The sequence below is a fragment of the Arvicanthis niloticus genome, chromosome 1, assembly GCF_011762505.2.
Source record: "Arvicanthis niloticus isolate mArvNil1 chromosome 1, mArvNil1.pat.X, whole genome shotgun sequence".
NCBI classification, from domain to species: Eukaryota; Metazoa; Chordata; class Mammalia; order Rodentia; family Muridae; genus Arvicanthis; species Arvicanthis niloticus.
Window position 1 is genome coordinate 10,328,314 of NC_047658.1, and position 14,254 is coordinate 10,342,567.

Here is a 14,254-nt window from a genome sequence, read left to right on the forward strand (position 1 = left end):
TATATGCCAATTTAAAAACACCCAAACTTTTGCCGACCTTGTTCCTTCAATAGATACTAATGGGGGGCGGGGGAAGAACCTGTATCTCTATTGACTCCTGGAAAAACTTCTGTGGTTGGTATCAAGTGCCTTTTAAATCTTAGACCATGCACATGTGGATAGGAAATACCCCCAACATCTATCTTACTAGTTTCCACACTGGTAATACTCCCGTAACTAGTACCCCTCGTTCCTCAGCTGTCTTAAGATCCTTTCCCACAGTAGCTTTCTTAAGCCCTACTCCTTTCGCTTTCAGTTTGAGCCTAGTGCAACTTGTCCCCAATCTGGGAACTTATATTGTCTCCAATCCGAGAACTTAACTTGTCCCACTTACCTGGGAACTTACCAGCTAGCTGCCCTGACTGCCACCACTTGTCACTTCTCTATCCAACCAGCAGACAGGAACAACGCAACTGCATTCTCAATGCAGTTTATTCAGGAACCCTTTACAATCTTCTCTCTGGAAGCCCCCCCCATCCCCTTAACGACAGTCCTTTTATCCCCATGCCTGTCCCATTCAGAACCTGCCACGTGAGCATGCCTCATTGGTGCACGTCAAATGGCCCGATTCTGCATGGCAGCGAGTCTGTGCAGTAGTTCTGCAGACATGGCTCTGTCAGGGAAAGGAGGGTGGCTCACAAACCGCCAAGAAACAGTGCTCGAAACTCTGCAGGTGCCATTTTAGCTGGCTGCACCGCAGCACCCGCTCCTCACATCTCTGTATGAAGTAGAACACAATTTCACTATGAAGATGCGCCAGGCGAGAATCAGGGCCTTCATATGCTCTGCTCTCACTGCCTGAAATGCTTTTCCTTCACCTGGAAGACTTGTCACCTAAATCCCCAGACTGCATCAAAAACCAACATATCAGAGGGAGAGCCTGCTGTGGTTTCAACATGTCTAGAACACCCACCAAACACCCACGTTGAACCTTGGTTCCTGATGAGGCAAGCCTGAGCAGTGTATGGTGGCTGCTTGAGAAGCAGGGTGGAGCCTCTGCTCTGTGTCTTCCACAATCCCCTGCTGCCCTTCTGCTGTGCACCCTGTGTTCAGTCAGCACAAGGCCGTGGCTACCTGAGGTTGCTCTATCTTGGACTTTCAAGATTCCAGACCATGAAGCAAATTAACTTCTTTCCATATGTGTTACCTAGTCTTGAGTCTTTTGTCATAGCAACACAACACAGATTACACCCCTGCAGTGCACATGGCTCCCTTGTGTATAAGAACACACCTGACCTCCACCACAGGGAAGACTCTAAACCCTGCTTCCTCTTCCCTAGCTCCTCTTGCATCAGCTGCCTTTTGGTGTCCTTTAGATATCTGAAGGCTCAGGAGAGCAGGGCCTTTCTCTCTCCCAGGGTCAACACACATAGGAGGTCTTCACAAATGCTGGTTAGACCGGCAAAGGGCTATCTCACTCCTCTCAAGTCTATAAACCAGAGCCTTCTTAAATCATTCAACACCATCTTCTCACATAACCCAGGCTTAGCTTAACCCCTCCCCCTCCCATGAGTATATTATATAAGTGTTTATGTTATGTTATTTTGCTTCTATAAAAGTAAAGATAGTAAGTGTTTTGATAAGTCAGAATTAAGTAGTTTGTTGTAAAGGGCACTTGACTGTCACTTTCTCTACATCAGCTGTTGACATAGTGACATTTGCTAAAGACTTAGAGAGGCCAATGCCTTTGACTTTTACTGATTAGCTGAGCCAAACAGGATTTACATGTGGTAACTCTTTGGGCAATTAAGTGTCAAGTACTGAGATCTACTTGTGAGCTCTCAGTCTCTGTATGACCTTGTATGTCGAGGGCTTCGGAGGCCTGTAGAATGTGCCCACTTGGGACTTATTTCTTCTGTACAGGATTGGGAATGGAGATAAGGGCATAGTGTGGCTAAGCATCTATTTCTGGGTAACCCCACACTACTCTGTTTTTGGTCATGGTGTCTTATCACAGCAACAGTAATCTTAACTGAGACACATGGCAAACATATGTATGCACAGGCACAGGGTAGCCAGGAAAAGACAGTGATGTGGCTTCAGTTGTAGTCTTCCATACAAAGATGTGTGTATAAACATTATATATGTTTGTATGTGTGTCTGTGTGTGCGCGCAGGTATTTGTACATGCATATGTACTTGCCTTTTCTTTGAAATTTAATTTAGTTTTATTTTATGTGTATGTGGATTGTACCTTCATGAGTGTCTTATGCAGTCATTTTTTTCCCTGTGGAGGTCACAGGAGAGCACTGGATCATCTGGAACTGGAATTACAGATGGTTGTTGGCTGTCATGTGGGTACTGGGAAGTGAATCTGTGTCCTCTTTACAGCAAAAATCACCTTATATTTTTTTTAAACAGGGCCTTTTTCTGACAATGGGGCTTGCTAATTAGACTAGATGGTCTGGCCAGTGAGCCCCAGGTAGGCTCTCTGGTGCTGGAGTTACTAGGATGCTCTTCATGCCTGGCTGTCCTCACAGGGTTTGAAGGCTGAAACGCATGGATTCAAGTGTGCACACCCAGCAAGTGCTTCACTGACTCGCCTATCCCCCAAGCCCACCCTGCTGTTTTCTTAAGAACTTGTAGCTCACACTGAAGGACTGAAGGGAAGTCAACTTCCAGGAGGAAAATCTACAGATCCTCAGGATTCTTCTGTGAAATGTAAAAACAGTGACTTTTATCTATATTCATTTATCTGCCATGCAACAATTCATACCAGCATGGGTTTATAGGTGATTTCACAACTATAGTACAATCCAATATCATGTTATTTAGTTTGTTGTTTAAATTGTTTGATATTCATCCACTAGGAGTTTGTTTGGGCTTCCTCATGGCAGTTTCCACAAACATTTGTAGGTGAGTGTTCGAGTGTTTGTATGCTTGTATGTGTGTGCCTGTGTGAGAACAGAGGTGCCAAGATGTGTGTGTGTGTCTGTGTCTCTGTGTGTGTGTGTGTGTGTGTGTGTGTGTGTGTGTGTGTGTGTGACTGAATGTGAAAGACAGATGAAAATTTGGAGGAGTTTGTTCTCTTCTTCTACCAGATGGGTTCAGGATTTGAACTCAGGTCTTCACCTTCTATCACTGCACTTTTAATCACTGAGATGTAACTGCAGCCTTCCTTATTTATTGAGACAAGGTCTCTTAACAAACCTGAAGCTCACATGGGATTAGAGGTGCATGCCCCCACTCTCAGGGTTCTTGGGGATCTGCACATTGCACATGTATCCATCTCTTTGGCTGCCCCTGTTTATGTGTGTGGGGCTGTGCAATAACCCCAGGGCTTTCCACATGCTAAAACAATACTCTACCACTGTTGTAGGGAATTAATGACAAGTGCTAGGTGAAAAGCACAGTTTAAGCTCACAGTTTGAAGGGACACAGTCCATCATGGTGAGCTAGGCTCACAGTGCAGACATTATAGGTGTTTGATCACAGCTACAATCAGGAAGCAGAGAGACACGAATGGTTGTGGTCAGCTTGTTGACCCCTTTCCACCCCATATTCTATGACCATAGTCCACATTGCCACATGAAAGTCAGTCTGCCCACATCAATTGAACAAGCCCCAAAACTCCTACTCAGAACTTTGTTTCCATGGCAACTCTCAACCCAGTCAGGATGATCCTCAAGATTAACCATCAAACACTGCAAGCAGGGTGAGCTTGCATTTAAGAGCTTCCTGTCTCCAGAAATGGGGAGTACAACACCCAGCTGACAATCTCATTTGTGCTGAAAATGTCTTCCTTAGGGTAAGTAGGTTGACCTGACCTTGAGACTGTCTACACACAGCACTGCCTGTGGCCTGTGGAGAAGTGTAGTTTACAGGCAGGCTGTCCACAATAGCCTGTGGGGTTGTGGACAACTGAGAGTCCATGTCCAGCGGTGCATCCCTCACTCTACTGTTCACTGCTCTCACCACATGGACTCTACTCTTCAAACCTCCTTCAGACATGGTTACTGACAGAACTGAGAGGGGACAAGGCGAGCAGGACAACAGGAATGAACTACTGTGGAGTGAAGCAGAATTTGTGGTACAAAACCATTACAATAGCCCCCCGGGGTTACCCACATGGCGAAACAGAGAGGGACTACCCTGGCTGAGAGTCAGTTGGGAGGTGGTGCCTCTATGTCCTCAGCCTTCCAATCCAAAGGCCTCAGCAGATTGTATGGTTGTATCAAAGAGAGGTGAGGAGTGTGACCAGGAAGCAGAGGTGACAAGAGGGACAGGACCACAGGGCATTTGGCTCAGCACTCGGCTGCTTACAAAGGTCAGTTCTAACCCCTCTTCGGCTAAGGTACAAAGAACTTCTCTCCAGAAACTGATGACACCAGGCTGTCTCAGGCTGTTTGTTCTTCAGAGTGGGAGGGCCTCTATGCAAGTAGGGAGGGGATGAGAAGATGCTAGGTTCTGGCCCAAAAGTTATTTGGAGCTCCTGGGAGGATGGTTGGGCATGGGTGTGGCTGGGCTCAAGGTGATAATGGTTTATAAAGAAAAAGATCTGCTCTGAGAAGAGCATTTAGCACTCTCCACCATGAAGGGGACACTTCTTCTGCTGGCCTCCCTAGTGATTGGAGAGCTGGGCTTCCAGACAAGTGAGAGCAGGACCCTCACTCACCCCATCCCAGTCTCATATAGATCTCTAAGTGGGGCCCTGAGATAGAACTAGGGATCCTTGGGAGGCCACTGGCAAGGAGGTTTAGAAGACAGTTGATGCTTTCTGCTCAGGGTGACAACAGTTGGGTGGGTGGGACTGGAAGATAGGTGAGCTGGTGATGATACTCATGATGAAGGGCCCATAGATGCACAGTTGAAGCTGAGACAAGTGTGTGGCTTTCTGAAAGGTCAGATCTGAAGGCCTGTCTACTCATGTATCTTTTTCTGCTAGAATTGCGTGTCTTGTGGAATCCATGTTGTATCTGGGAGCCTGCTGTCTTTGGGAGGGCAGGACCGTGGGCAAGGTCAGTTAAGACATTTATAGATGAGGCAAGGTAACATGAGCCTCTGAGTCTGTCAGCCTAACCTCCTTCTCTCTCTTTTTCTCTTTCTCTCTCTCTTTCCCCAGTGATGTAGCCATTCATTTTTACATATATGAGTACATTGTAGCTGTCTTAAGACACACCAAGGGACCAAGACTTAAGACTTAAGAAAGGACCAGATCCCCTTACAGATGGTTTGAGGTACAATGCGATTGCTGGGAATTGAAGTCAGAACCTCTGGATCTTAAGAACTGAGCCATCTCTCCCTTTCCCAGCCTACAGACTTTTAAGGATGTTTTTCTGTCTGTGTTTGCATCAGAAGCATGTGTTCCTTTCTTTGGTGTCTATTTGAGTGTTGTCTCTGGAAGCAGGTTGTGATTGGATCACGAATTTCTACATTCAATCCTACTACATAGGAAACAGTGGCCTTAAAAAAAAATCTAGGACTGCTACCAAGAGGCAGGATTAAAAGCTAAACTTCAAGATGTGCGATTTATGGTAATGTCCTTCCTACCTCACTCACTCATGCAGCAAATGGTGGAAGACTGTTGTGTACAGATGATCAATGCAACCATTAATACATGTCAGGTGACCAGCAATTGAAAAATCAAACCTTTGCCCACCCTAGCACATGTCAATGTAGCATGCAGGTACACATCCAGCCTGTTTCCTGCATGATCCTGCAATTAACTCCCACATGCTGGGTAAACATGGGGTTCTCACCCATAGTAGGAACAGGGAACTCCTTGGTCTGGCCTCTGCACAGATATGGTACCCCCAGCTCTACTCTAAGATGCTTGAAACTTCTGTCTACTGCCCAGTGTCTTCTTTGGAACCTGCCTTCACTCTACTATACTGCCTCAGATGATTTCCCTTCTGGCATCATCTGAGCTACAGCCAGAACCTCTTACCATGTCTGACATGCCACCCCACAGTGAGATAGTGTCTGTGGCTGTTCACCACAGCTGTGTCCTGATATTTCTTGTTTCAATAATATTTGTATTGCAGAGGTGAATATTTTTAACAGTGCAATTCTGTCCTGTCCTCAATGTACTTTCAGTTTGAGTGTCAGGTCCTGCAGAACCACAGTGTTATCCAAAAAGGAATTTTTTTCTAACACACCAACATGGGGGATGTTTTTTTAATATGGCCATACACCCAATGTACCTGGAGAAACATCCTCAGGTATGGGAGACATCACCAAACTCATACTAAGCTATCATATTGTACCTCTCTAGACCTAGCCCTATTATGCCTTCCAGAACCTTCTCCCCTGCCTGGCTATGGCAGCTTTCAGGCTTCTTCCTGAAGGCTGTGGGTGGGCTCCAGTTCCCTTGAGGCGGAGTCTGTTGCTGGATACTGACTCACTGCAGGAGATTTTCTTTCCTGTAGATGAGGAGTGGTCTCATCCTGGGTGCCTGGGAAGACCTGCTGAGGTCCTGCACCTTGCCTGTAGCCACCTCAGTCCCTGTCTGTCTTTTTGTTTTACAGGCAGCCATGCACTTCAGCCAAGAATGCAAGACATACTATACCAATGAAGCCCTATCGGAAATTGAGAACCTGTTTGCCAAGTTATTATTGTATTAGAAGTTAATGGGTTTTAGGTAACCCATCTTTGCAACATGTCTGATCTGAGTGACATCTTGCTGACCTGTCCTCTTTCTCTCCTGAAGTTGTATTCCTGACACCTGTGCCCTCATCCTTCAGTCTCTTAGGTTGAGTCTAAAAAATGCTTGCAGCTCTGTTCTGTGCCCCATCTCTGTGCTAAATGGGAATCTTGTGAGGTCTTCAGAGGGTCCAGGAGACAGTGAGAGAAATGACTTGTGTGGTCACTCAGAGCAGGGTGACTGCCCCTGACTATCCAGGTGATCATGGGAGAGCCATTGCACCCTTCTCTTTTTGTTGCTATGTAGACCAGGCTGGCCTGGAACTCACAGAGGTCCATGTGTCTCTTCTTCCAGAGTCCTGGAGTTCTAGGTGTGAACCCCCATGCTCAGTCTACCACAGTTGTATGAGACTGTTGAGACTGGGGTTGTCTGAGGGCAAACATCATGTAAGCAGCCATAGGCTTCACCAGGATGGCAAAACAGTAAGGAGGTGCACAGATCTCATTTGCTGGCTCTGGGCTTTATCACTGTGGGCTCCTATGTCCAGTTATAACAGTGGAGTAACTTCAGGGGATGACATGTGTGTGCTTCTCAGATTCTCTTGGTTTGCTAGTGACAGTCACCATTTGTCACAGCTTGGTTGACATAGCAAATTCCAGGACAGCCAGGTATACAAAGAAAGACCCTACCTCAAAAATAAAACCAATGGTATGGAGAGATGGCTCAGTAGTTAAGAGATGGCTGTTATTCCAGAGCTTCTAAGTTCAATTCCCAGAAAACACATCATGGCTCACAACTATGTGTGATGCCCTCTTCTTGTGTGTCTGAATACAGCCACAATGTACTCATATTCATGAAATAAATAAATAAATCTTTACAGTAAACCCAAAACTGAATAATAAGCAAAACACTTTAATAGGAGTCGATGCCCAATGAAAGGAAAAAGAAGGTTCAATGGGTAGAGTGCTCCTGTGTGTTAATGAAGACCTGAGTTCGACTCCCAGAGCCCTGAGTTTGATTATTTCCTACCGTCTACTCCTCTAGGGTATACTAGCTTCTTTTTGTTCTAATGCTTTCAGGTTTGCTGTCAAGTTGTTAATGTATGCTCTTTCCGACTTCTTTTTGGGAGCACTTAGAGCTATGACTTTTCTTCCTCTTAGTACTGCTTTCAATGAGTCCCACAGGTTTTGATATGATGTGTCCTCATTTTCATTTAAATCTAAAAAGTCTTTAATTTCTTTCTTTATTTTTTCCTTGACCAAGTTATCACTGAGTAGAGCATTGTTCAGTTGCCAAGTGTATGTGGGCTTTCTGTTGTTTTTGTCCATGTCAAAGACAAGTCTTAGTCCATGGTGGTCTGATAAGGTACTAGGGATTATTTCAATCTTTTTGTATCTGTTGAGGCCTGTTTTGTGACCAATTATATGGTCTATTTTGGAGAAGGTACCATGAGGTGCTGAGAAGAAGGTATATTCTTTTGTTTTAGGATGAAATGTTCTATAGATGTCAGTTAAGTCCAATTGGTTCATAACTTCTGTTAGTTTCATTGTGTCTCGGTTTAGTTTCTGTTTCCATGATCTGTCCATAGCTGAGAGTGGGGTGTTGAAATCTCCCACTATTATTGTGTAGGGTGCAATGTATGCTTTAAGTTTTAGTAAAGTTTCTTTTATGTATGTGGGTGCTCTTACATTTGGGGCATAGATGTTGAGAATTGCAAGTTCCTCTTGGTACATTTTTCCTTTGATGAATATGAAGTGTCCTTCTTTATCTTTTTTGATTACTTCTGGTTGAAACCTGATTTTATTTGATATTAGAATCACTACTCCAGCTTGTTTTTTGGGACCATTTGCTTGGAAGATTGTTTTTCAACCTTTTACTCTGAGGTAGTGTTTGTCTTTTCCACAGAGGTGCGTTTCCTGAATGCAGCAAAATGTTGGGTCCTGTTTACGTATCCAGTCTGATAGTCTATGTCTTTTTACTGGGGAATTGAGTCCATTGATATTAAGAGATATTAAGGAAAAATGAGTGTTGTTTCCTGTTATTTTTGTTATTGGCAGTGGAGATATGTTTGTGTAGCTACCTTATTTTACGGTTTTTGGAAGATTACTTTCCTGCTTTTTCTAGGTTGTAGTTTCCCTCCTTGTGATGGAGTTTTCCACCAATTATCCTTTGAAGTGCTGGGTTTGTGTTGAGATACTGTGTAAATTTGGATTTGTCATGGAATATTTTGGTTTCTCCATCAATAATTATTGACAGTTTTGCTGGGTATAGTAGTCTGGGCTGGCATTTATGTTCTTTTAGGGTCTGTATGATATCGGTCCAGGATCTTCTGGCTTTTATGGTCTCTGGTGAGAAGTTTGGTGTAATTCTTATAGGTCTGCCTTTATATGTTACTTTGCCTTTTTCCCTTACTGCTTTTAGTATTTTTTCTTTGTTTTGTACATTTGATGTTTTGACTATTATGTGGCGGGAAGTATTTCTTTTCTGGTCTAAACTATTTGGAGTTCTGTAGGCTTCTTGTATATGTGTGGACATCTCTTTCTTTAGGTTAGGGAAGTTTTCCTCTATAATTTTGTTGAGGATAGTTACTGGTCCTTTAAGTTGGGAGTCTTCCCCCTCATCTATTCCTATTATCCTTAGGTTTGGCCTTCTCACTGTGTCTTGAATTTCTTGTATATTTTGAGTTAGTAGCTTTTTGTATTTTGCATTTTCTTTGACAGTTGTGTCCATGTTTTCCATGGTATCTTCTGCACATGAGATTCTCTCTTCCATCTCTTGTATTCTGTTGGTGATACTTGTGTCTATGACTCCTGATCGTTTTTTTAAGTTTTCTATCTCCAGGGTATTCTCCCTTTGTGATTTCTTTATTGTTTCTACTTCCATTTTTAGATCCTGCATGGTTTTGTTTAATTCCTTCTCCCATTTGGTTGCATTTTCTTGCAGTTCCTTAAGGGATTTTTGTGTTTCCTCTTTAAGGGTTTCTATCTCTTCCTTGAGAGTGTTATTTATGTCTTTCTTAAAGTCCTCTATCATCATCATGAGAAGTGATTTTAATTCTGAATCCTGCTTTTCTGGTGTGATGGGGTGTTCAGGGCTTGCTATGATGGGGGAACTGGGTTCTGATGATGCCATGTAACTTTGGTTTCTGTTGCTTACATTCTTGCGCCTGCCTTTTGCCATCTGGTTAAATCTAGTGCTACCTGTACTTCTGTCTCTGATTGAAGCCTGCCTTTCCAGTTGTCTCGCTTGTGTTTGGTCTTCTAGCGGTCCAAATGTCTCTGTGATTTTTTCCAGCTGCACTGATTATGGTGGTATCTCTAGGATGCCTCAGGATATGGTGCCTCCAAGGTGGCAGTCCAGCTAGGTGTCTGCTGTTCTGGGTGCAGTGTGTCCTCTTGGATATCCCAGGATATGTTGTCTGACGCTCTGAGTTCAGTTGTTCCTCTGTGGCTCTGGGTTGAGTGGACCTTCCAGTATGTCTCAGGCGGAATCCGGGGTCCACACAACAGCAGACCTGGCAGAAGTCTGGTCCAGGCCTCAGACCCAGGAGATGGGCAGAAGGGGGTGCTAGCCGGCAGGGGTGGGGGGTGGGGATGTATCTTCTGGAATCTGAGCACTCAGGGCACCCAGCTATGGGCTCAGGGCAGTATGTGGGTTTTCCTACCTAAAGCTGGCTGTGGGATCCTTGGAGCCCCCAGAATGTCTCTTGTGGGATCCAGGTGCACTCACCAGCAGACCAGGCAGAGGTCTGGTCCAGGCCTCAGACCGGAAGAGGGGCGAGCGGCGGAAGGGGAGTGCTAGCGCTGGCTGTGGGATCTGTGGAGCCCCCAGAATGTCTCTGGCAGGATCCGGGGTGCACTCACCAACAGGCCGGTCATAGGTGGGGTTCAAACATTGACAGAGCAGTCCAAGACATTTTGGCCCCCAAACGTGGGGTAGCTCAGGCCACAACAAACACACACATGGGTGAGGCACCCATACACACAAAATAAAATAACTTAAAGAACAGCTCAAACCAAGGCTCTAGCATATTTTCCCACACAACCAGATATCTAACCTCTCCTATCTACTGTTGGCTTTTTCAGAGGATTGTGAAATTTGTTAAAATGAAGACCCAGTCAGCCTGATTTTGATGGGAAAAAATGGTCACATTAACCTATTAACACACCATCTCATAAACAACACACAGCTAGAAGCCACTGTGCCATTACTTAGCCCTGCCCTAGGTACCTATTCCAATCTCTCTATTAGGCTCTTGCTTTGCCAAGTTAATGTGTGCTTCACTTTTTTACAGCCTCAGCGGGGTCTCTTCTTTGAGACAAAAGTGAAAAGATAACCTCCCTTGCTTCTCATGCTGACTGTCCACTGACTAAAATTCTGAGTTTTGAACTTTTTTTCATAATGTACAGATGTTTTCCCAGAGCTATGTTGGCTATGCTTAAATAAATACATAGTCATTATACTTTAAGTTATTAAAAATGTCATAACCAAATCTCAAGTTCATTGCTAGTCTCTCCTTTTGTTGTTTGTTTTTGAGACAAGGTTTCTCTATGTCATGGTTGTCCTGGGACTTACTCTGTAGACCAGGCTGACCTTGAACTCAGCTTAGATTCTGGGCATTGGTGCCATTCAAGTTACTGTTAGAAAAGATCCCTGAGGTTTGCTCACGGGAAAACAGACTGAAGATCCTGGAGCTGGAGTTGGAAGTAATGATAAGATGGTTGATATGGATGTTGGGAACAGAACCCTGGTCCTTTGCATATAACATGTTGTACTCTGACCCCCTCAACACCCAGCATAGCTGTAGCCATTCTGTTCCATGCCTGCCAGCTATTTCACATTGTTGCTGTAGTATGCCTACCAGTCATTGACACAGAGAAGTGATTTGACCCACATCAGGATCATGCTGACCACATCCCCTGTTATGTTCTGAATGTTCTTTCCACAAAGCTTTACATAAGAGCCATCAAATCAATATAAACTATTATGTCTAAAATATCTTGAGTCGGAGCTGACCACCAGGCAGCACTTCCTGCACCTGCCTATGAGCTCAGTGTGGTTTTTGTGTTTTTCTTTCCTTTAAAAGCTGACAGAAAAACATGTCCACTGTCATAGTTCAGATAATTCTGAACTGTATCCCTGGTCTTACCAGTATTAGTGTATTCATGAAGAAACAATCCCTGTCTGACTCAGGTCAGTGTTCATGTGGTTTGTGGAGTGACTCTTAGAACACAACATTTGGTGCACTGGCCAGAAAGGAAGCTCCCTACCCTCCAGCCACACCTCAGTTACCGACAGTGAACCATGAAGCCAGCTGGACCCTCTGTAAGGAGGGAAGTTTTTCTGTACCTGTGCAGTTCTTTTTTTGGTTTGGTCTTGTTTGTGGTACCTTCTAAAGAGACTCGAGAACATAAATCTGAATGTGGAATTCTGTCAGGAGCCATAATGGGACAAGCTAATAACTAGCAGGTGATCATCCTGAAATGGCCTGCCTTGGATTATTATATAATCTTCAACAGGTGAGTCCTTATCAGCAAAGCTATAAGGGACTAATTTTAGGAAAGATTCCTGCTATTAGTATGCATTTCCTATTATAATTAAACATATATAACAATCACTAAGTAAAAGCAGCTTTGGAGCAGATCTCTGGAGATCCATGAAGATGCACTGTTTTGTAGTGATGCTATATAGGCATATAGATGACTTCTTAAGTCTTAATGATGATCCTATAAGAATTCCTAAAGTTATATCAATGATTATTAAGCTCTTTTATAATGGAGCTGTTATTAGGTCCCTTTCTGATAGTCAAAACTGCTACGAGAACTCTGCCAGTCTCCCAAGTGTCACCAGTTAATTGTTCTTAGATAACAACCAGACTTTCTCCTACTCAGAGCACATTTCAAGGGTTTGTAAAACAATTAACCAAAGGTCATAAAAGGGAACTAATGATTTATTATAGGTGCTAGCACAGAAGATAAAATATTGGCTAAATTTATCTATACAAAGCTTCACTAATAAGTTAGTTATGTTTTTAAGCCTTCAGTGAACCTGTGGAGCTGAGACAGGTGATGGATGTTTAGCCAGATAATTACTCCTAATGGATATGCATGTAAACATTCTTTGTTGTAAACTTCTATTTATGATTTGATTTTTGTGTGAACTTGTGATGAACTTTGTAACATGTTATCATGTATTCTGAAAGATGTATAAGTACTGAGGTCAAAGAGATGAGAAAGAGATAGGAATAGAATTTTTGCCTTTCCCCACTTAGAGTAGTATATAGAATAGAATTTTTCCCTTTCCCCACTTAGGATCCTTCCGCTTTTCCCTTTAGATAGCTTTCATAGGAAACTTTTTACAACTTAGTAATAAATGCTATAACCACTTTTGTAAGTGTCTTTTTCTTCCTGTGACTTCCCACTAGCAGGTTGAAAGTTAGATCTGAGGAGCTCCCCCTGAGATAGTACAAAGGCTGTTTACTTAATCCTTTGTTGTTTTTAGGATGAAGTGCTAAGTGCCAGAAAAGGCAGTTTCTGCCCCCAAAGGATCACAGAAGGCAGGTCAGCTACAGTAGACTTACAGTAACTTAGACTTAGATAAGTAAGCTTTTATTATACAGCAACTCTAAATACCACATAAGACAAAGTCTTACCCTCCACTGATGCTCTTCCCCCTCCGCCACCTCAAGAAGAACCAACAAGATGATCACCTCCACGCCAGGGATGGCCCCTGGCAGAATTCCTTGAGTCTGGGGCTGGAGTTGGGGAGGGCATTCCAATTCCTCTTGGCTTGAGGTTTAGAGTACAATCCATCCCTTTGGACTTGGACTTGGTTGGAACTCTCACCCAAGAGCCCGTGTGCAGTGCTGCATTGAAACTTGGTTTTGTTTTTGCCTTCCACCTTTGCTTTGTTCCACTCTCTCCTCTGTCTTTAACATTTGGTGAGTCATCTGGTCCCTTTTGTGGGGCATCTGAGTCCCATTAGTAGGACATCTGGACCCCTTAGGTGGGACATTGTGTCCTTTTGTTGGGACATCTGTGTCCCTTTGGTGATCACCTGGGCCCCTTTGGTGAAACATAAGGGTCCCATTAGTACATCTGGGTCTTTTTTGGTGGGACATCTCAGTTCTTTTGGTTGGTCATTGCTGACCATTTCATGGGACATCTGGACCCCTTTGTTGGAATATCTGGGTCCCAGTAGTAGGATATCTGGGTCTCTTTGGTGGATCATCTGGGTCCAATTAGTGGCAAATCTGTGTTGTTTTGGTGGGACATCTGGACTCCTTTTGTAGGTCCATTTGGTGGGAGATCTGAGTTCCTTTGGTGACTCATCTGGGTCCCTTTGTTGGGTCATCTGGGTCACTTTGGTGGGCCATCTGGGTATCATTGGTTGGATATCTGGACCCCTTTAGTGAGACATCTGAGTCCCTTTGGTGGGAATCTGGGTCCCTTTGTTGGGTCATCTGGGTCACTTTGGTGGGCCATCTGGGTATCATTGGTTGGATATCTGGACCCCTTTGGTGAGACATCTGAGTCCCTTTGGTGGGAATCTGGGTCCCTTTGGTGGGACATTTAGATTCCTTTGGTGAAACATCTGTGTCTCTTTGGTGGGTCATCTGGGTCACTTTGGTGGG

The 14,254-nt window shown here is 44.1% G+C and overlaps 1 pseudogene; it reads left to right on the forward strand.

The window, feature by feature from the left end:
• The first annotated feature begins 4,569 nt into the window (after positions 1-4,569).
• On the forward strand, positions 4,570-6,601 carry LOC117720516 (secretoglobin family 2B member 2-like; annotated as a pseudogene).
• Positions 6,602-14,254: the final 7,653 nt, after the last annotated feature.